Source organism: Triticum aestivum, chromosome 2A (genome assembly GCF_018294505.1).
Source record: "Triticum aestivum cultivar Chinese Spring chromosome 2A, IWGSC CS RefSeq v2.1, whole genome shotgun sequence".
Taxonomy (NCBI): domain Eukaryota; kingdom Viridiplantae; phylum Streptophyta; class Magnoliopsida; order Poales; family Poaceae; genus Triticum; species Triticum aestivum.
Genome location: NC_057797.1, coordinates 144,947,344 through 144,971,649, shown reverse-complemented (window position 1 = coordinate 144,971,649; position 24,306 = coordinate 144,947,344).

Genomic DNA, 24,306 nt, shown 5'->3' with positions numbered 1-24,306 from the left:
CGAATCACACAGAACAAGGGAGTACCTTGCTCTGATACCAATTGAAAGTGCGTTATATCGACTAGAGGGGGGGTGAATAGGCGATTTTTATGAAAGTCTTCTAAATGTGGAAGTTTTGAAGACAAATGATAGAAATAAACCTATTACCATGCAGCGGAAGGTAGACTACACTAGGCAAACCATAGTCAAGTATTCAATGAAGTGAAAGCACAATGACTAATAGCAGCTAGGTAGTAAGGATCAGGTAGGAAGATATTATGAAGCCAATCAGAACAAGCAGTCACTCAGTGAAGACAAGAGATAGTGCAATCATACAATGACTTCACAAGGACCAATAGTAAGTAAAGGGAAGGGAAGGATGAAACCAGTGACTCGTTGAAGACAATGATTTGTTGGACCAGTTCCAGTTGCTGTGACAACTGTACGTCTGGTTAGGGTGGCTAGGTATTTAAACCTGAGGACACACAGTCCCAGACACCCAGTCCTGAACACGCAGCTCAGGACACCCAGTCCTCACCGTATTCCCCTTGAGCTAAGGTCACACAGACCTCGCCCAATCACTCATGTAAATCTTCAAGGTAGACTCCCAAACCTTCACAGACTTCGTTCACCGGCAATCCACAATGACTCTTGGATGCTCAGAACGCGATGCCTAACCGGCTGAAGGATTCACAGTCCTCAAGTGTAATAAGTCTTCAGATCACACAGACATGAAGACTTAAGTGATGCCTAACACTCTTTGGCTCTGGGTGGTTAGGGCTTTATCCTCGCAAGGAATTCTCTCTCAAAGGCTTCGAGGTGGGTTGCTCTCAAACGACAAAAAGCCGTACTCTAACTCTGAGCAGCCAACCGTTTATGGTTGTAGGGGGTGGGCTATTTATAGCCACTAGGCAACCCGACCTGATTTGTCCGAAATGACCCTGGGTCACTAAGGAACTGACACGTGTTCCAACGGTCAGATTTCAAACACACACGACAACTTTACTTGGGCTACAAGCAAAGCTGACTTGTCCGACTCTGGACAAGATTTGCTCTCATAGTCTTCACTCGAAGACATAGGTTTTGGTTAAGCATCACTTCAGTCATTCTGACTGGTTCTCTTGGACCCCACTTAACAGTACGGTGGTTCCTATGACTCAATGAAGAAGAAAAAGAACTATGAAAGATCTGAGTCTTCGAGCTCCATAGGCTTCATGCGATGTCTTCTCTTGTCATAGTCTTCAATGTGAATATCTTCACATACCACCTTTGACATCAATGTCTTCATACATTTTTAGGGGTCATCTCTAGTAGGAAAACCGAATCAACGAGGGACTTCTACCTGTGTTATCTTGCAATTCTCACAAACACATTAGTCCCTCAACTAGGTTTGTCGTCAATACTCCAAAACCAACTAGGGGTGGCACTAGATGCACTTACAAGTATCACGAACAGAAGGAATATGTGGAGCTGCATCCTATCATGACCAACAACAATGTGGCATCTCCCCAACATCGATGGGGGATCATTCAAGGGGAAGTGAACAAGTACGTTGGTGACTCACTTTAGCACAATTGGTTCATCTTGTCATCGTAGCATATGCTTCTTGTGTTTGCATTCTTGTGCTCATACATATGTTGTTTGCTAGGCGGTGGTGGCGGCCACTTTGTGTCATGAGACGGAGAAGAAGCCCTTTGCTTTTAGCCATTGTTGGATCATACACTACTGCAGGATGCTGCTAATGTGACACTACGATCAGAGACCCTTCGACGAAACTGTGTGCGATGCCATAATCGCAAACGGCGGTGTAAAAAAAACCATCAAAAAGGTGCAAAACATTTGCGATGGAGGATGCATCAAACACGGTTCAGATTTTCGTTGCGTGTGCGATGCAGGGCATACGGTTCAGCTTAATTAACCATTTGCGATTAGGTATGACAAAAGAAACGGGCAGCCAGATAAAGGTGTGTGTGATATACAACATACGGTTCACTCGGATGAACTATTTGTGATTAGGCCACACAAAAGAAATGGGCAGCTAGATGAAGGTGTGTGCGATATACAACATGCGGTTCACTCAGATGAACTGTTTGCATTGAGGCAAGAGAACAGAAACGGTTCAATATAACAAGATGTTTGTGATAGGCGGCAAACAGGTATGTAATCAGAAATGTGTGTGAATACCGATAATAACAAAAACGGTTCCCTAGTGTGGTCTGTGTTCATCTGATCATCATCTCCTTCTTGTGCTAGCTCGATGTTCCTTCTATGCTAAGTTTCCATTAATTGATGGCGTTTTATGAACACGCCACCATTTCCCGCCATTTCCTCACCTGTTTCCCGCCACCCAGTGATATTGCGCATAGGCGGCGTGCGACGCACGGAGGCGACAAGCACATCCTGTAGCACATCCACCTTTTTCAAGCATGCCAACCCACCAAAGCGTCGCCTCTGGCATCAACCTCGTTGGCAAGAAAAACGGGCAGGCGCCACGGTCCGTCGAGGCCGAGGCGCTCCCCGGCAACGCGATGGACGATGCTGTGATGCACGTCATCGTTAGGGTTGAGCAGACCTTTGACGCATGGCACTTGAGCGCCGCGGATCAAGATAGGCATGTCAGCGCTGACAGGCTGCAGCTCGCCGCACAACATGATCGATGGCGCACTGCAGAGCAAGCTAGGCGCGTCCGCGCCGATAGGCTGCGGCTCGCCCCACGGCGAGACCATTGGAGCATCGCAGAGCGAGAGGCGCAGTGTGTATCGGCGCGGACGCGCTGCACGGCGAGGCCGTTGGAGCACTGCAGAGTGAGAGGCGCGGCGCGTTGCACAGCAATAGCGGATCCATTGGTGCTTGCATGTTGTCGACACGACATCGCAGTTGGGTACACGTCCGGTCAGTACCCCCATTCCTCGCCAGGAGTGCACAGAGGCCATTAGCGTCGTACTTGCACCAAAGGCCGGCCGCGTCGTACTTGCACCGGACGCCCGCCACGCCGTTCGCATGTGTGCCACCATTCGCCTTGCCCGCGGCCCGCTGGATGCCAACGCGCTGGTGTAGGATCGAAAGTATGTCTAGAGGGGGGGGGGGTGATTAGACTACTTGACCAAATTAATAAAAATCTATCCTTTTCCCAATTTTAGTCTTTGGCAGATTTTAGCTATCTTAGCACAAGTCAAGCAATCTTAACACAATTCAAGCAAGCATGCAAAGAGTCTATGAGTAGTGGAAAGTAAAGCATGCAACTTACAAGAATGTAAAGGGAAGGGTTTGGAGAATTCAAACGCAATTGGAGACACGGATGTTTTTGTCGTGGTCCCAATAGGTGGTGCTATCGTACATCCACGTTGATGGAGACTTCAACCCACGAAGGGTAACGGTTGCGCGAGTCCACGGAGGGCTCCACCCACGAAGGGTCCACGAAGAAGCAACCTTGTCTATCCCATCATGGCCATCGCCCACGAAGGACCTGCCTCACTAGCGGTAGATCTTCACGAAGTAGGCGATCTCCTTGCCCTTACAAACTCCTTGGTTCAACTCCACAATCTTTGTCGGAGGCTCCCAAGTGAGACCTAGCCAATCTAGGAGACACCACTCTCCAAGAAGTAACAAATGGCGTGTTGATTATGAACTCCTTGCTCTTGTGCTTCAAATGATAGTCTCCCCAACACTCAACTCTCTCTCACAGGATATGAATTTGGTGGAAAGAAGATTTGAGTGGAAAGCAACTTGGGGAAGGCTAGAGATCAAGATTCATATGGTGGGAATGGAATATCTTGGCCTCAACACATGAGTAGGTGGTTCTCTCTCAGAAAATGTGTATTGGAAGTGTAGGTATGTTCTGATGGCTCTCTCCATGAATGAAGAGTGGGTGGAGGGGTATATATAGCCTCCACACAAAAACTAACCGTTACACACAATTTACCAATCTCGGTGAGACCGAATTGAGAAACTCAGTCGGACCGATTTAGCAAACCTAGTGACCGTTAGGATTTTTGGTGGGACTGAGATGCAACTCTGTAGGACCGATGTGGTTAGGGTTAGGGCATAACGTAATCTCGGTGTGACCGATTACACAAACTCGGTGGAACCGATTTTGGTAATAAGCTAACCAGAGAGTTGGTCAGGTAAACTCGATGGGACCGATTTGCTCATTTCGGTGGGACCGAAATGTTACAAAAGGGAAACAGAGAGTTTACATTGCAATCTCGGTGGGACCGATCGCTCATCTCAGAAGGACCGAAATGTTACGAAGGGAAACAGAGAGATTACAACCCCATCTCGGTTTGACCGAAATCCCTATCGATGAGACCGATTTGCCTAGGGTTTGTGGCAGTGGCCATGACATCTGAAACTCGGTGGCGCCGGATAGAAAGAATTGGTGGGGCCGAGTTTGACTTTTAGGTTAGGTCATATGTGGTTGTGGGAAGGTAATTGAGGGTTTTAGAGCATATCACTAAGCACTATGAAGCAAGAACCTCATCAAGCAACACCTCATCCCTCCTTGATAGTATTGGCTTTTCCTATAGACTCAATGTGATCTTGGATCACTAAAATATAAAATGTAGAGTCTTGAGCTATGAGCTTGAGCCAATCTTTTTGTCCTTGGTATTTTGAGGGGTCCACTTTCCTCATCCATGCCATGCCATTCATTGAGCCTTTCCTGAAATATTAATCTTGGAATAGCATTAGCTCAATGAGCTATATGTTGTTAGGAATTACCAAAACCACCTAGGGATAGTTGCAATTTCAATCTCCCCCTTTTTGGTAATTGATGACAACATATATATCAAAGCTTCGACAAATGATAATAAGAGTGAAAAACATTGTCGCTTTGAGAAGTATGTGAAAAGCAAGAGCTCCCCCTAAATTTATGCGTAGTTTATGATTTGCTTTGGACTGCAAATGCACAGAGAGTTAGGCTCATGGGTTACTCTTCCATGTCACATACATCTTGGTGGAGCGCTCAAAATGATAATAATTAAATACATGTACTCATCACCAAGCAAAGTGAATGATCATATAGGGATAAAATGATAATGTCATCCAACAAGCATTAATGTAGCATATGATCAAACACATGATCATCCAAGTATCACACAGACAGAACATATCTCAAACAAGCAAATAAAGTTCAACCACCAAAGCAAGAGAGAATAAAAAAGCAACGCTCTCTCTCAAAGCCTATGATATATACATTTTTCTCCCCCTTTGGCAACAAGTTACCAAAAATTTCCTAGAAATTGCATAGCACTAAATCTTTTCTCAGGCTTGGTCTTCAGGTGGTGGTGTATGGATAACTCCAAGAACGAAGGCTTCAGTCGAAGCAGATGGAGCTGATGGAGTAGGTGCTGGAGCTGGTGGCACTGAAGCTGTAGCTGGTGCAGATGAAGTGGCTCTGGTGTCTGGAATAGGCACTGCAGTAGACCTCTGAGCTCTAGGCACTCTGGCAAATGCATCAGTGGTTGTCTTGCCCTTCTTCTCCTGCATATCATCCCGAAGTTGCTCCACAACAGACTGGATCTCAGTTACCTTCACATCCAAGTCATAGAACTTCTGCTCCATGATCCTTTCCAGGCTCTCCTATTTTTGAGTCAGGGTGGCTAGCCCTTTCTCAATCCTCAGAGTGGAGGCAATCAAGTAGCCAAGATGATCTTGCTTGCTCTTCAGAAGATACTGAGATGCTTCTTCAGTAGTTGGCATCCTTGCAGCCTTTTCAGCCTTCGCCTTCTCCTTCTTGGCTTGTGCGTGCACAGAAGATGGTTCATTTTCATCCATCACCACAGTGTTGTCCTCAAATTCTGGGTAGATGGGCAGGTGCTCCTTGTCCAGCAGATATGTGCCAGTGCCCATCTTGGAGTTAATCAGCTCCTAGATCTGTTGGGCATACCCACAACTTCTCTTTTGATCTGCAGCTGTCCTCTTGATAGTTTCAACTATTAGGCTCATGACTTTGAACTTCTGTGGGACATCAAAGATGTGAAGCAAGTTAATTGCACGACCACTGATCATCTTGTGATCTCCTGACTTTGTCAAGAGAGTGTGCCTGAGGATCCAGTTGATAGTTGGCAAGCCCGACAGAAGGTAATGTACAGATCCAAACTTGTGTGTCTCAAGAGAAGCATCTGGGATCTCCTTGTACATGTGTGCCATGGTGTTGTGATACTTCTTCTTGTTGGCATAGACATCCAAGTCATCTTCACTCTCTTTTGGGGCATTGATCAACTTCGCCCATTCAGCAACCGTTGACTGGTACCTCGTACCTTCAGACATCCAGACAATCCTTCCATCTGGGTAGAAGTGAGTTGCAGAGTAGAATTGCATGATGAGCTCATCATTCCACTTTGTGAGCTTTTGAGCCACAAACTCAACGACTCCACACGCCTTGAAGCTGTCATATACTCCTGGATAGTGTTCATCATTCTCCCTGATGTACTCCCAGTCGACCCATCTCATGTCACATACTATTGGTTTCTTGTCAAGCAAGATGGTCTCATAGAAGTCCTGCTGTTCCTTTGTATGGAACTTGTAGTCCACAACAGTCCTTCTCCTGGTAGCATATGGATCAAACTCTCTCCATAGCCTCAATCCTGAGTCCTTCCTGATCTTCATGTTCTCAGCTACTGGATGAGCGTCATTGTGATCTGGAATTTTTGGCTTCAACTTCCTCAAGACATGTGACTCATCATCTTTTTCTTCCATTTCAGCTTCAGGCACCGGGGCCTTGTTCTTCTCCTCAGTAGGGATGTTCCTGGTGCTCCTCTTTGGTTTTGGCTTTGGAGCTGGAGCAGTAGCCTTAGGAGCAGTCTTAGGCTTAGATGGAACAGCCCCTGCCCTGATGGCATCACCCATAAGCTTATGAGCTTTGGGTGCTGGTGCAACATCTTCTTCCTCTTCCTCTTCAGAATATCTCATGATTGAAGATCTCCCAAGCACTCTGGCAGTGGTCTTCTTGACCCTCTCTTTCCTCTTCTTCTCTGCCACAACCTGCTCTTTGGGTGCAGATCCCAAAGTCTCTTGAGTAGATGCTCTGGCCTTAGACATTGGAATTCTCTTTGCAGGCATTTTGGTCTTCATACCAGGCTTAGTGGCAGCAGCAGTGCTATATTCCTTTTTAATCACTTTCTTCTTGGAAGTGGCCTCATCCTCAACTGCCACATAGTCTTCATCCTCAGATTCAGAAGTTTTCTTCTTTCTGGCCCTGGTGGCAGCCTTTGGCAGATTGCTTGGTGTGCTCCTGCTGCCATCATCTGAGCTGCTAGAGGGACTAGTGCCCTCACTCAAGTGAACCTGCTCCTCTGACTTGTTCTGGCTGTCACTCTGATCAGACATATTGCAAACACTGACAGCAGACCCTGTGAATAATTATAGATGAGGTAGAGTGGATGAGCATCACAAAATACAGAGGTTTTTTTGCAAAAGAATGAATTAAAAACTTAGTTTTCACTTTCCACAGAAAGCATTTCAGATCAACCGATTTGTAAACTCGGTGATACCGAAGCAGCTGTTGGAACCTAAACTAGTGAATTCGGTCAAACCGAGTCACGGTTGGGTGGCACCGAGACTGCTAGGGTTTCACAAAGTCCTGAACTCGGTCACACCGATTTGCAATTCTCGGTCAGACCGAGAATCACATGTGCAATGGCCTTAGCCGAATCGGTGGAACTGAGTTCTACAACTCGGGTCCGAGATGGTTTCGGCGGAAACCTAACCCTAAATTCTCAATTCACGACTAAACTATGGAGTGTTTTCGATGGATAGAATGATCTCAATAGTGGCAAGATACATGGCGAACACAATGTGCTAGGAATCAGATAGGGATAGCACAGTGATCGAGTTCATACCCTAGTTCGACGATGAACTCGCTACGGCAGCAACGGTGGGGTTGATTCCCGTTGACGGCGGCGGAGACCAGCGGCAGGAGGCAACTGGCGATGAGGAGGACGATTTGGAGACCCTGGAGGCAGAGCAGGCTAAGCGCGGGTCGAGGAGGTTCGGAAAGTTTTCCAAAATTTGACTCGTGGATATATATAGCCCGACCCTGTCGGTGTGACCAAGTGGAACAACTCGGTGGCACCGAGATGCATAACTGCAAGCAGTTACTGCAACTCGGTGTGACCGAAAAGTTCAAATCGGTTGCACCGAGATTGAAAACCTAGATCGACTTAGTGATCTCGGTATGACCGAAATGGGTGAATCGGTCAGACCGAAACGCACAAAGAAGTTTTGGAAGTTTAAGTCTATGACGAATCGGGGACTCCGAGTGCTCCTCACACAGAGTGGTTCGAATCTGACTTGATCAAATTTTGTGATGCAGCATGAATATAGTTTGAGATGAGAAAAGCATAGATATCTAGAGAAGGTTCTTAGGCATTCTTGTCCATCCACTTGGCCAAAAGAAAAGGAAACCAATCAATCAAAACAACAAGTGGATGTCCTCGAATGAGTAAATTATGCAACCAACATGCTCACACAATAAAATGGCAAATGAAATATGTGGCAAAGCATGCACAAACGATTCTAGCATCTATCAAGCAATTGGCGATGACTAGGTCATCTATATATGGGTATATTGACTTAGGAGTCAAATGAGAACATTTGATCATAGGTCATACGCATCGTTTAAGAACACGTGGGGTTACCACTTTTACATAAAGTGTTGTTGTGTTCACACCATTAGAGTTGCTTTAGCTCAATTCTTAGAGTAAAGCTCCCCCTAGATGTGAGATCCCCCCTAAGAGGGATGAACTAATCTTGGGTTTTGTTGATGATGACTTCATGTAGGTGTTGAATATGTGGATGCTCTAAGTTGATGTAGATCATTTGGAGCTATCCTTTGGAGTGAGTTGCACTTTCAATACCTACACGGGTTAGTCCCACAAGGAACAAACAAGGATATCCATATACATAGAGTGATGCACACACAAGATGATGTCTATGAAAGCTTTAGGTTACCTTGTCCCTTGTCTTACCAACAAGAGGGTTTGTGACTCCTTGAACTAGTGCAAGATGTGGAAGTTGATTGCACTCGTTCTTGACAAAATGATAAGAGTGAAGTATGTTGGCGGAGTCACCCTCAAGAACTCTCTAGTTCTTCTTCTTCGGGATCCACACCATCTTGATGGGAACCCTAGGAGTTGTAGTTGTACTTGATGAAGTGGAACTTGATGTAGTCTTGGGAACCCACTTGACCAAGGCCTTAGGAGCTTCTTCAAATGCATCAATTTCCTCTTGAAGCTTGTCCTTGCCTTTTTGCTTGTGGTCTTGTGGTGGAAGATCATCTTGAGCTTGTGTCCCTTTGGAAGAAGTAGGGTCATACTTCTCTTGTTGAGGAACAAACTTCGTCTTGGGGTATTGATCTTCTTCCCACTCAACTCCATTGGCATTGAACTTTCGTTCAAAACCAATACCTTGATTCTTCCGGTGCCTTCCTTGCTTGCGTACAATTTCCTCGAATTGCTTACTCCCGGCAAGGCTTTTGTAAACACCTTTCTCTATGATTCCCTTCAATAAGCTGTTTTCTTGCTCAAGTGTAACTTGGCTAAGAGAATCATTAGTGGAATCAAGAGAACTACTAGAAGCAACAATATTGGATTTAGCATGATTATTGTTACTACTAGTAGAAGAATCCTTCTTGTTCTTGTTGCTAGACTTGACTTGAGGCATGTAAGTGGATAAGAGTAAATGCTTGGCAATGTAAGAAGAACTTTTCTTGCGAAGATCATCATTGATTGCCTTTAAGAACTCATGCTCTTGCTCAAGGTTGAGCTTTTCAAAACGTAATTTCTCATGAGTCCTTAAAAGTTCTCGATGATCTCCTAAGATAGTTTCATGAGCTAACTTAAGAGTGTTTAGTTCTTTAGTTAGAGACTCAATCTTCTCCTTAGCATTGTCATTCGTTTCATCATGGTATTCATCACTATATTTGTCAACAAGTAAATCGTCATCACCTAAAAAGTCATCTTCATCACTATTGAAATCAACATACTCGGGGTGTGATACCTTTGGACCTTTGGCCATGAAGCATCTTCCAATTCCTTCATTTTGTGAATCAAATATGTCGTAGAAGTTAGTTGACACAAGTGCTAGACCGGCAACACCTTCATCTTGAGTATATTCGGAGTCGGAGTGATAGCTTCTCTCGGAGTCATTGTCGGAGTCGGAGCCGGATACCCATTCACCAACATGAGCTTGATGTATTCGTTTTGTGTAGCTCCTTGATGACTTATCCTTCCTTTTCGAATCCTTGCTTCTCCGAGAGGGTCTTCATTCATATCGATCATCCCTACTCCTTCTCTCCCTTGATGGTGATTCTTCTCTTCTACTTCTTCTTTTGGGAGAATCTTCTCTTCTCTTGTGGGGAGCCGTACACTCATTGGAGTAGTGTCCGGGTCTTCCACAATTGTAGCAGTTTCGCTCTCGACTAGAAGATCTTTTGTCATTGTAGGACCTTGACTTGGAACTTCTCTCTTTGCTTCTATTCTTGTAGAATTTGTTGAAGTTCTTCACCATTAGGCTCAATTCTTCATTGAAGGTTTGTTTCTCACTTGATGATGTGGGGGCTTCACATGAGGCTTTGTAAGCACCACTTGACTTGTTATGGAGCTCCTCCTTATCCTTGAGTGACATCTCATGAGCAACAATTCTTCCAATGACTTCCGTTGGCTTGAGATCTTTGTAATTTGGCATCATTTGGATCAATGTGCATACGGTATCGTATTTTCCATCCAAGGCTCTTAGGATCTTCTTGATGATGAATTTGTCGGTCATCTCTTCACTTCCTAAGGCGGCAATCTCATTTGTGATAAGAGCAAGCCTAGAGTACATTTCAGCGACACCTTCACCATCCTTCATTTTGAACTTGTCAAGTTGACTTTGAAGCACCTCCAACTTGGATTCCTTGACGGAGTCGGTACCTTCGTGCATATCAATCAAAGTATCCCAAATTTCCTTTGCATTCTCAAGACGGCTGATTTTGTTGAATTCTTCGGGGCACAATCCGTTGAAGAGGATATCATAAGCTTGAGCATTGTATTGTAGCATCTTCAACTCATCCACGGTAGCTTCACAATTCGGTTCTCTCCCATCAAAGAATTCACCTTGCAAGCCAACACACACAATAGCCCAAACGGCGGGGTTATGTCCAAGAATATGCATTTTCATCTTATGCTTCCAACTAGCAAAATTAGTACCATCAAAGTAAGGACCTCTATGGTGATAATTTCCCTCGCTAGATGACATACTCTCCTAGGTTGTGAAACCAAGGCTATGACTTCCAAAAGCTATGAAAATCAAGGAAAATGGAGACCAAAGCTCTGATACCACTTGTAGGATCGAAAGTATGTCTAGAGGGGGGGTGATTAGACTACTTGACTAAATAAAAATCTATCCTTTTCCCAATTTTAGTCTTTGGCAGGTTTTAGCTATCTTAGCACAAGTCAAGCAATCTTAACACAATTCAAAAAAGCATGCAAAGAGTCTATGAGCAGCGGAAAGTAAAGCATGCAACTTGCAAGAATGTAAAGGGAAGGGTTTGGAGAATTCAACCGCAATTGGAGACACAGATGTTTTTGTCGTGGTTCCGATAGGTGGTGCTATCGTACATCCACATTGATGGAGACTTCAACCCATGGAGGGTAACGGTTGCGCGAGTCCACGGAGGGCTCCACCCACGAAGGGTCCATGAAGAAGCAACCTTGTCTATCCCATCATGGCCATCGCCCACGAAGGACTTGCCTCACTAGCGGTAGATCTTCACGAAGTAGGGATCTCCTTGCCCTTACAAACTCCTTGGTTCAACTCCACAATCTTTGTCGGAGGCTCCCAAGTGACACCTAGCCAATCTAGGAGACACCACTCTCCAAGAAGTAACAAATGGTGTGTTGATGATGAACTCCTTGCTCTTGTGCTTCAAATGATAGTCTCCCCAACACTCAACTCTCTCTCACAGGATATGAATTTGGTGGAAAGAAGATTTGAGTGGAAAGCAACTTGGGGAAGGCTAGAGATCAAGATTCATATGGTGTGAATGGAATATCTTGGCCTCAACACATGAGTAGGTGGTTCTCTCTCAGAAAATGTGTATTGGAAGTGTAGGTATGTTCTGATGGCTCTCTCCACGAATGAAGAGTGGGTGGAGGGGTATATATAGCCTTCACACAAAAACTAACCGTTACACACAATTTACCAATCTCGGTGAGACCGAATTGAGAAACTCGGTCGGACCAATTTAACAAACCTAGTGACCATTAGGATTTTCAGTGGGACTGAGATGCAACTCGGTAGGACCGATATGGTTAGGGTTAGGGCATAACGTAATCTCGGTGTGACCGATTACACAAACTCGATGGAACCGATTTTGGTAATAAGCTAACCAAAGAGTTGGTCAGGTAAACTCGGTGGGACCGATTTGCTCATTTCGGTGGGACCGAATTGTTACAAAAGGGAAACAGAGAGTTTACATTGCAATCTCGGTGGGACCGATCGCTCATCTCGGTAGGACCGAAATGTTACGAAGGGAAACAGAGAGATTACAACCCCATCTCGGTGTGAACGAAATCCCTATCGGTGAGACCGGTTTGCCTAGGGTTTGTGGCAGTGGCTATGACATCTGAAACTCAGTGGCGCCAGATAGAAAGAATCGGTGAGGCCGAGTTTGACTTTTAGTTTAGGTCATATGTGGATGTGGGAATGTAGTTGAGGGTTTTGTAGCATATCACTAAGCACTATGAAGCAAGAACCTCATCAAGCAACACCTCATCCCTCCTTGATAGTATTGGCTTTTCCTATAGACTCAATGTGATCTTGGATCACTAAAATATAAAATGTAGAGTATTGAGCTTTGAGCTTGATCCAATCTTTTTGTCCTTAGTATTTTGAGGGGTCCACTTTCCTCATCCATGCCATGCCATTCATTGATCTTTTCCTGAAATATTAATCTTGGAATAGCATTAGCTCAATGAGCTATATGTTGTTTGGAATTACCAAAACCACCTAGGGATAGTTGCACTTTCAGCTGGTCCGTAGGCTCGACCGCCTCCTTGGTCCATGTGTCCACCTGGGCGCAGTAGAGGAACATGGCCGTCGCATCCTCGAGCTGGTGATCTCCGATGAAATAGCCAACTTGGGGCTCGAGATCACGCTTCAGATGTACCACGAGCGTGTCGACCGCTTGGATGAACGCCTGCACGAGTTCAGGCAGAGCCAAGAGCTACCGTAGGCAAGGGCTGCTGGTCATGGTCTCATGGACGCATTTTATTTTGAAAAGTCGTTTCGACGTGGATAGCTATGTATTCACAACAATCATAGTATTGCTCTGTTTCAATGTGTGCACTCTATTTTCCATTCTTATATGTTCTGTTTTAATGTGTGTAGCTTTCCATTCTATATATGTGGATGATAACAGCTAGATTCAAATTAGTATACAAAACAGATAGAAAATGAAATTCATAATATATGTATATATATTAAATGTTTATTAGTTCATCACAGAATATATATATATATAATATCATCATATATATGTGATGATACTTAACTACTAGGTACAATGCATAAAATAGAAAATGAACAATACTAAAACTAATAATCCCTCCCGGGTCCAGTATTCCGGAAGCCCCTCGCCAGCAGCTCCCTGGTGCGCGGCGTCTTCCCAGTGTGGAGGCAGTACTCCGCCTCCTCTGCCTCGCAGCGCTTGACGTATTGATCTGCCTCTTGCTGGCGGACGTGCGCGACCGATCTTGCCATTTCGTTGGGCGCCCACCGGAGCTCCTCATCGGTGGCACGATGGAGCTTATCGGCCCACCTCCACGCAGTGACGAGGCACCCATCGCCTATGACCTTCCTCACGAAGTACCCGTCTTCGTACACCTCCTCGGCACGACGGCGCGCCTACCCCCAAAGCTCCGCCGCCTCCTTTTTCCAGGCGGCATCACGGGCTTCACAGGCCGCCTGGTACATGGCTTCCTTCTCCGCCATCTCCTTCTTGAACGCCACTTGCTTGGCTTTCTCAGCCGGCGACAGCGACTTCCACAGATAAAGATTGTACTGGCCCCAAAACCAATCCAAAGTTCGGGGGTCTGACACAACCTCGTCAGGCGGTGCGTAGGGGTCCTCGTCGCTGCTAATGGAGTGAGCATCCTTGGGGGGCGGCGACTCCTCATCGACGCGTGGGCAGACCGGCAGTGCCATGGCAGAGATTTGATAGAGAGAGAGAGAGAGAGAGAGAGGGCGAGCGAGGGGAGGATGTAGATGAGAATGCAGGCGTGACGACGTGAGCAAGGTAGTATTTATTGGCGGTCGGGATCTAGATCGACAGGGACAGTACACACGCCGGTCACCGGAATTTACGAGTACTGTAGTTTGAATTATACACGATTCCCGCAACAAAATCCGTGTGTGAACATAATAGCCAAAATCCGTGTGTGAACATAATAGCTGACGGTTTCTAATGCAGAACCGTGTCTGATTAATGATCCCCACCACTCACCTACCAAACCTCGAGCCGCGAGATAGAGTGCCAATCGTGTGGGGCTGGTAGTCTGGCCAGATCTTTACATTTTCTTTTTTGAACACCAGATATTTACATCATCTGATGATTTTTTAACTCGCACAAAAGTACATAAAAATATGATTTTTCAAACCGTTATGGTTAGGCGTTGCATGTAGATGCAGTTCAAATTTGAATTACGGTCATTAAATGGTTAGAAAATCACTTAAATGTCTTTAAAAGGTCAAATGACCCCTAAAATTTTCCAAATATTCACATGACAGTTGTATTAGTGCACATTAAACGTAGAAATTTTTTTAAGGCCGTAAGAGGAAGCTATCTCCCGTTCGTCATCAAACATGCATTGTTCCCTCTCGGAACCACGAACCTTCTAGTGAGTTGCTTCGGTTTGTGAGGGGTGTGTGTCCAAACTTTCGTCAAATAGGCCATTTTTTTACCACATCATCTTGGTGGCATGACATTAAATAAAGCAAGATTTCATGTTTTTCTGATCATTATTTAGTTTTTTGGAATTAAAATGCCATGGCACTCCATGCATGTGTGCCCATGCCTTGAGACCAATATGTTTGAAAATTCCTTCTAATTTACTACACATGGAATTAACTCGCACACAAGTACACAAAAATATTATTTTGCAAACCGTTATGGTTAGGTGTTGCATATAGATGTAGTTCAAATTTGAATTACGGTCATTAAATGGCTAGAAAATCACTTAAATTTCTTTAAAAGGTCAAATGACCCTTGAAATTTTCAAAAATTTCACATGACAGTTGTATTAGTGCACGTTAGACGTAGAAAAAAATTGAAGGCCGTAAGAGGAAGCTATCTCCCGTTCGTTATCAAACATACATTGTTCCCTCTCGCAACCACGAACCTTCTAGTGAGTTGCTCCAGTTTGTGAGGGGCGTGTGTCCAAACTTTCATCAAACATGCCAATTTTTTTACCACATCATCTTGGTGGCATGACATTAAATCAACCAAGGTTTCTTGTGTTTCTGATAATCTTTTATTTGTTGGAATTAAAATGCCATGGCACTCCATGCATGTGTGCCCATGCCTTGAGACCAATATGTTTGAAAATTCCTTATAATTTACTGCACATGGAATTAACTCGCACACAAGTACACAAATATATGATTTTTCAAACCGTTATGGTTAGTCGTTGCATATAGATGTAGTTCAAATTTGATTTATGGTCATTCAATGGCTAGAAAATCACTTAAATGTCTTTAAAAGGTCAAATAACCCCTGAAATTTTCAAAAATTCCACATGACAGTTGTATTAGTGCACGTTAGACATAGAAACAAAATTGAAGGCCGTAAGAGGAAGCTATCTCCCGATCGTCATCAAACATGCATTGTTTCCTCTCGGAACCACGAACCTTCTAGTGAGTTGCTCCGGTTTGTGAGGGGTGTGTGTCCAAACTTTCGTCAAACAGGCCAATTTTTGTACCACATCATCTTGGTGGCATGACATTAAATCAACCAAGGTTTCATGTTTTTCTGATCATTTTTTAATTTTTTGGAATTAAAATGCCATGGCACTCCATGCATGTGTGCCCATGCTTTGAGACCAATATGTTTGAAAATTCCTTCTAATTTACTGCACATGGAATTAACTCGCACATAAGTACACAAAAATATGATTTTTCAAACCGTTATGGTTAGGCATTGTATGTAGATGTAGTTCAAATTTGAATAATTGCGGTCATTAAATGACTAGAAAATCACTTAAATGTCTGTAAAAGGTCAAATGACCCCTGAAATTTTCAAAAATTTCACATGACAGTTGTATTAGTGCATGTTAGATGTAGAAAAAATTAAAGGCCGTAAGAGGAAGCTATCTCCCGTTCATCATCAAACATGCATTGTTCCCTCTCGGAACCACGAACCTTCTAGTGAGTTGCTCCGGTTTGCGAGGGGTGTGTACAAACTTTCGTCAAATAGGTCAATTTTTTACCACATCATCTTGGTGGCATGACATTAAATCACTCAAGGTTTCATGTTTTTCTGATCTTTTTTTTAATTTTTTGGAATTAAAATGCCATGTCACTCCATGCATATGTATGCATGTGTCCATGTCGTGAGACCAATATGTATGAAAATTTCTTCTAATTTACTGCACATGGAATTAACTTGCACACAAGTATACAAATATGATTTTTCAAACCATTTTGGTTAGGTGTTGCATGTAGATGTAGTTCAAATTTGAATTACAGTCATTAAATGGATAGAAAATCACTTAAATGTCTTTAAAAGGTCAAATGACCCCTAGAATTTTCAAAAATTCCACTTTATAGTTGTAGTAGTGCACATTAGACGTAGAAAAAAAATTGAAGGCCGTAAGACGAAGCTATCTCCCGTTCGTCATCAACCATGCATTGTTCCCTTTCAGAACCACGAGCCTTCTCGTGAGTTGCTCCGATTTGTGAGGGGTGTGTGTCCAAACTTTCGTCAAACATGCCAATTTTTTTACCATATTATCTTGTTGGCATGACATTACATCAACCAAGGTTTCATGTGTTTCTGATATTTTTTTTAATTTTTGGAATTAAAATGCCATATCACTCCATGCATACATATGCATGTGTCCATGTCGTGAGAAAAATATGTTTGAAAATTCCTTCTAATTTACTGCACATGGAATTAACTCGCACACAAGTACACAAATATGATTTGTCAAACCGTTATGGTTAGGCGTTGCATGTAGATATTGTTCAAATTTGAATTAAATGGCTAGAAAATCACTTAAATGTCTTTAAAAGGTCAAATGACCCCTAGAATTTTCCAAATTTTCACATTACAGTTGTAGTAGTGCAAGTTAAACATAGAAAAAAATTGAAGGCCGTAAGAGGAAGCTATCTCCCATTCGTCATCAAACATGCATTGTTCCCTCTCGGAACCACGAGCCTTCTAGTGAGTTGCTCCAGTTTGTGAGGGGTGTGTGTCGAAACTTTCATCAAACATGCTAAAAAAATTTCCACATCATCTTGGTGGCATGACATTACATCAACCAAGGTTTCATGTGTTTCTGATTTTTTTTTAATTTTTTGGAATTAAAATGCCATGTCACTCCATGCTTAATTGTGTCATAGCCTTGAGACCAATATGTTTGAAAATTTCTTCCAATTTACTGCACATGAAATTAAATCGCACATAAGTACACAAAATATGAGTTTTCGAACCGTTATGGTTGGCTGTTGCATGTACATGTAGTTCAAATTTCAGTTACGGTCATTAAATGGCTAGAAAATCACTTAAATGTCTTAAAAGGTCAAATGACCCCTGAAATTTTCCAAAATTTGACATGACAGTTGTATTAGTATACAAAATTTCTCGTACATTAAAACACCATCCGTTGCCACTGTACTCCAAATTCTTCTTTCACAGCTAATAAAAACATATCTACAACAACACAGAGTTGTTTTATAGGAACCGTTTGCGATGAAAATATCTGGGTCTATTTAAGTCTCCCTCCTTAAGCTTCGCCGGCTCATCTGCTCCAGTGCCGGCAATCCCCGAATCCACGAATCCCAACCCCCATTCCCACACCCCCTTCTTGCAAAGATAACGCCGTGGAAATGCTTCGTGAAGGCCTGTACGATGGCCGCGTCCCCCCCCCCCCGAGCGCCGCCGTTTGCGCCGAGAGCGCAGCCGCCTACGCCGAGAGTGCCACCGCATCCGCATTGAGTGCAGCCGCTTCCCCCGAGAGGGCGTCTGTGGCAGCCGACAGGGCAGCTACAGCTGCCGAGACGGCTACAGCTGCTGCTGCAATGGCGGCTGCAAACGCCGAGAGCGCTCGAGCTGCCGTCCGTGCCGCTGATGTCGCCCTGGCCCAGGTCGAGGCCATCCACGCCAGGATCGAGGATGCACACGCCAAGATATTTCAGGCCACCTCGGACTCCAGCATGCAACCCACGTCTGAAAAAGGCGGCGGTGGCCATCGAGCACCTGCTTCCTCATGAGTTCGCCGAGTGGGAGCTGAAGATGCAGGAGGCGGCGGAGATCGAGGAGTGCCGGGAGGAGGAGTTGCGCGTGGACGAGGTCGAGGTACCAAAAACGGGTACTATCGGATCGGGTGAATTAGATAATAGACAGAGGTCCGTTGGCATTTCAGCCTTTCTTCTCCTTTCAGGTCCTATCCGAAAGAGAATCCAGTACCTCTTGGTCCTGAATATCAGAATAGGACAAACGAACCGGCCTCCGCGGATATCTTTGCTTCAGAACAAAACCCTGCAATCAAATAGATTGTCCCAAGGGCGCCATAATGGCTCTTTCTTACATTACAACTTACAATACAAGAGTTTCTTACAGGAGTGAAACAAAACTAAAGAAAAAGATTAAAGAATAACGTTTGACAAAATGATTAATGCAAAATGACCCATTAAAGAAAAGAATTGATACAACAATTTGATTACTTAATCGGGATTCCACGTGCCCCATGCTACTCGGGTCAGAGCGTAAGCTAGTGATGCTTTCGGCTACTGGACTTTAGCCATCTAGGGTGCGGCACTCAACCGCTTCGCCTAGGAGCACAACGCTTGTATTGCTCTCCCACAACCCCGTTTTCACGGTTTAGGCTACTCCCATTTCGCTCGCCGCTACTACGGGAATCGCTTTTTCTTTCTTTTGAACGGAAAGAATAGCTTCATGTTATTTTACTATGAACTCTTGAATAGATCGATCAGAAAGGATAACTTTGAGGTGGTTTCGTACCCTACAATAATCTCTTCGTTTGTTCTCCGCTATTAGTGACTTTGGAGTGACTCTTTGTTGCATGTGGAGGGATAGTTATATGATCCAATTATGTTATTATTGTTGAGAGAACTTGCACTAGTGAAAGTCTGAACCCTAGGCCTTGTTTCAACGCATTGCAATACCGTTTACGCTCACTTTTATCATTAGTTACCTTGCTGTTTTTATATTTTCAGATTACAAAAACCTTCATCTACCATCCATATTGCACTTGTATCACCATCTCTTCGCCGAACTAGTGCACCTATACAATATACCATTGTATTGGGTGTATTGGGGACACAAGAGACTCTTTGTTATTTGGTTGCAGGGTTGCTTGAGAGATACCATCTTCATCCTATGCCTCCCACGGATTGATAAACCTTAGGTCATCCACTTGAGGGAAATTTGCTACTGTCCTACAAACCTCTGCACTTGGAGGCCCAACAACGTCTACAAGAAGAAGGTTGTGTAGTAGACATCACCGTGCTAGTGGCACAGAGGGAGGTCGACGAAGAGGCAAGGCCCCCGGCAGGGTCCGACGCTCGCAGGGCAAGGCCTGCGCAACTAGACGAAGTGCTGCAGAAGAAGAAAATGATGCAGCACCCGGTTTACTTTGTCAGCTCCCTCTTGCAGGGGGCTAGATCAACACTACAAAAAAATACACTTCCGTGATGATACGTGTTTGTTAGAGTGGGTCGCGTTTTTTGTCATGCATGTACATCCATGACGATTTTATGACAGAATCAAGATAGTCATACCTGTGATGTCGTAGAAGTGTTCCATGACATTACCAAAATTATTTCCATGACATTACCAAAATTATCATCACGGAAGTGTCCACTTCCATGACGATAAATCACGCATCACAGAAGTGCTTTCGTCAAGGGTGACCGACACGTGGCATCCACCGTAACGGAACACCTTTAAGCTATCGGGCCAGATTTTGGATCCGATAACCCGTTAACAGCCCTGACCAATGGGAAATTTCCACGTGTAAAATTCTGATTGGCCGAAGGAAACACGTGTTGCCTCACCGTTGGGACAGATGTCATCCACTCATTGGATAGGAGGTGCCTATGATAGGTCGACACGTGGCACGACCCAACAGTGGCCCATTCCGGTGAAAAAGGCCGGCCCAGTAAAAATTAGCAGGCCGGCCCATATAAGGCCTACTTGTGTCAGGTCCATTTAAGCCCACGACCCATACGAGATGTGCCAATTCGGCCCGTCAATGCCCCATTAAAGATTTAACACCATTGCAGCCCATCGTCAGTTCGAGCCCGTTAACAGCCCGCTATATATTTGGGCTCAATATCGGCCCGATGAGATTTCATCCTGTTAATGACCCATTTAATGGATGGGCCAATTTTTAGGATGTACATCTTTCGACCTTTTAGCGACCCATTTAAATGTTGGGCTAATTTATGGCCCGGTGTGTCTTTCAGCCTGTTGACGGCCCATAAATTTGATGGGCCATTTGTAGTCGGACCTGAGTTTTGGCCTTTTAGCGGCCCATTTAAGTGTTGGGCCAATTTCTGGCCCGGTGTCACTTTCAGCCTGTTGACGGCCCATAAATCAGTTGGGCCACTTGTAGTCGGACCTGAGTTTTGGCCTTTTGCTACGTCTTGAGCTTGCGTTGGTTTTCTCTGAAGAGGAAGGGATGATGCAGCAAAGTAGCATAAGTATTCCCCTCAGTTTTTTAGAACCAAGGTATCAATCCAGTAGGAGCCCACGCTCAAGTCACTCGTACATGCACAAAGCGATAGCTACTCGCAACCAACGCGATTAGGGGTTGTCAAGCCCTTCACGGTCACTTACGATAGTGAGATCTGATAGATAGAATATTTTTGGTATTTTTGATATAAATATGCAAAGTAAAAAGTAAAGGCAAAGTAAATAGCAAAACAATATAAAAGTGATGGATATTGATATGATGAGAATAGACCCGGGGGCCATAAGTTTCACTAGTGGCTTCTCTCAAGAGCATAAGTATTCTACGGTGGGTGAACAAATTATTGTTGAGCAATTGATAGAATTGTGCATAATTATGAGAATATCTAGGCATGATCATGTATATAGGCATCACGTCCGTGACAAGTAGATCGAAACGATTCTGCATCTACTACTATTACTCCACTCATCGACCGCTATCCAGCATGCATCTAGAGTATTAAGGTAAAAACAGAGTAACACTTTAAGCAAGATGACATGATGTAGAGAGATAAATTCATGCAATATGAAATAAACCCCATCTTGTTATCCTTGATGGCAACAATACAATACGTGCCTTGCTGCCCCTTCTGTCACTGGGTAAGGACACCGCAAGATCGAACCCAAAGCTAAGCACTTCTCCCATGGGAAGAACTACCAATCTAGTTGGCCAAACCAAACGGATAATTCGAAGAGACTTGCAAAGATAACCAATCATGCATAAAATAATTCAGAGAAGATTTAGATATTATTCATAGATAGACTTGATCATAAACCCACAATTCATCGGTCTCAACAAACACACCACAAAAAGAAGATTACATCGAATAGATCTCCACAAGAGAGGGGGAGAACTTTGTATTGAGATTCAAAGAGAGAGAAGAAGCCATCTAGCTACTAACTATGGACCCGAAGGTCTGAGGTAAACTACTCACACTTCATCGGAGGGGCTAGGATGATGTAGAAGCCCTCTGTGATGACGACCCTCTTCCGGCGGAGGTCCGGAACAGGCCCCAAGATGGGATCTCGTGGATATAGAAAGTTGCGGCGGTGGAATTAGGTTTTTGGCTCCTGTTCTGATCGTTTGGGGGTACGTGTGTGTATATAGGAGGAAGGAGTACGTCGGTGGAGCACCGAGGGGCCCACAAGGCAGGGGGCGCACCCTAGGGGGGCGCCCCCACCCTCGTGACCACCTCTTTGATCCCTTGCAGTAGGGTCCAAGTCTCCTGGATCACGTTCGGTGAGAAAATCACATTTCCGAAGATTTTATTCCGTTTGGACTCCGTTTGATATTCTGTTTATCCGAAACACTGAAATAGGCAAAAAACAACAATTCTGGGCTAGGCCTCCGGTTAATAGGTTAGTCCCAAAAATAATATAAAAGTGGAAAATAAAGCCCAATATAGTCCAAAACAGTAGATAATATAGCATGGAGCAATCAAAAATTATAGATACGTTGGAGACGTATCAGGCATCCCCAAGCTTAATTCCTGCTCGTCCTCGAGTAGGTAAATGATAAAAAGAGAATTTTTGATGTGGAGTGCTACTTGGCATAATTTCAATGCAAATCTTCTTAATTGTGGTATGAATTTTCAGATTAGAAAGATTCAAGACAAAAGTTTATATTGACATAGAAAATAATAATACTTCAAGCATACTAACAAAGCAATTATTTCTTCTCAAAATAACATGGCCAAAGAAAGTTATCCCTACAAAATCATATAGTCTGGCTATGCTCCATCTTCCCCACACAAAGTATTTAAATCATGCACAACCCCGATGACAAGCCAAGAAATTGTTTCATACTCTAATTTTTTCAAAACTTTTTCAATCTTCACGCAATACATGAGCGTGAGCCATGGATATAGCACTATAGGTGGAATAGAATGGTGGTTGTGGAGAAGACAAAAAAGGAGAAGATAGTCTCACATCAACTAGGCGTATCAATGGGTTATGGAGATGCCCATCAATAGATATCAATGTGAGTGAGTAGGGATTGCCATGCAACGGATGCACTAGAGCTATAAATGTATGAAAGCTCAACAAAATAAAGTAGTGGGTGTGCATCCAACTTGCTTGCTCACGAAGACCTAGGGAAATTTGAGGAAGCCCATCATTGGAATATACAAGCCAAGTTCTATAACATAAAATTCCCACTAGTATATGGAAGTGACAACATATGAGACTCTCTATATGAAGAACATGGTGCTACTTTGAAGCACAATATATGAGACTTGCTATATGAAGAACATGGTGCTACTTTGAAGCACAAGTGTGGAAAAAGGATAGTAGCATTGCCCTTTTTTGGGCCTTCTTTTTTTTCTTTGGCCTTTCTCTTTTTTTATTTGGGACAATGCTCTATTGAATGATGATCATCACACTTTTATTTATTTACAACTCAATGATTACAACTCGATACTAAAACAAGGTATGACTCTATATGAATGCCTCCGACAGTGTACCGGGATATGCAATGAATCACGAGTGACAAGTATGAAAGAATTATGAACGGTGGCTTTGCCACATATACTATGTCAAAAACATGATCATGCTAAGCAATATGACAATGATGGATGTGTCATGATGAACTAGATGGTGGAAAGTTGCATGGCAATATATCTCGGAATGGCTATGGAAATGCCATCATAGGTAGATATGGTGGCTGTTTTGAGGAAGGTATATGGTAGGTGTATGATACCAGCGAAAGTTGCACGGTATTAGAGAGGCTAGCAAGGGTGGAAGGGTGGGAGTGCGTATAATCCATGGACTCAACATTAGTCATAAAGAACTCATATACTTATTGCAAAAATTTATAAGTTATCAAAGCAAAGTATTACGCGCATGCTCCTAGGGGGATAGATTGGTAGGAAAAGACCATCGCTCGTCCTCGACCGCCACTCATAAGGAAGAAAATCAATAAATAAATCATGCTCCGACTTCATCACATAACGGTTCACCATACGTGCATGCTACGGGAATCACAAACTTCAACACAAGTATTCTTTAAATTCACAACTACTCAACTAGCACGACTTTAATATTATCACCTCCATATCTCAAAACAATTATCATGCTTCAATCTTTTCTTAGTATTCAACACACTCAAAAGAAAGTTTCACAAATCTAGAATACCAAGCATATTATTATTAGGCAAATTACCATGCTATTAAGAGACTCTCAAATTAATTTAAGTGAAGCATGAGAGATCAATAGTTTCTTTAAAACGAATCCACCACCGTGCTCTAAAAGATCTAAGTGAAGCACATAGAGAAAAATTATCTAGCTCGAAGGATATAAGTGAAGCACATAGAGTAAAATTATCTAGCTCAAAGGATATAAGTGAAGAACATAGAGCAAAATTATCTAGCTCAAAA